Raw genomic sequence first — 228 nt, 5'->3', positions numbered from 1 at the left:
CAACAATGTAAATATAAACACTAGGTATACACTGGAGGTTAGACAAAACAAACCCCGATGCTAAATCTCACTAAAATGTGTATTGCTATCTCTCATCGCTCAGCATCATTTTTTTCTCGGCTCTCCTGAAGCACTCGCGGAAATACAAAATGTCCAGCGATTAACTAGAGATTAACATAAATTGACGAACGAAAATAAGATAAGCAGGTGATGGCATAATACCGTGTT

The sequence above is a fragment of the Penaeus monodon genome, chromosome 20 (assembly GCF_015228065.2).
Source record: "Penaeus monodon isolate SGIC_2016 chromosome 20, NSTDA_Pmon_1, whole genome shotgun sequence".
NCBI lineage: Eukaryota > Metazoa > Arthropoda > Malacostraca > Decapoda > Penaeidae > Penaeus > Penaeus monodon.
Note: the sequence above shows the minus strand (reverse complement) of the source record.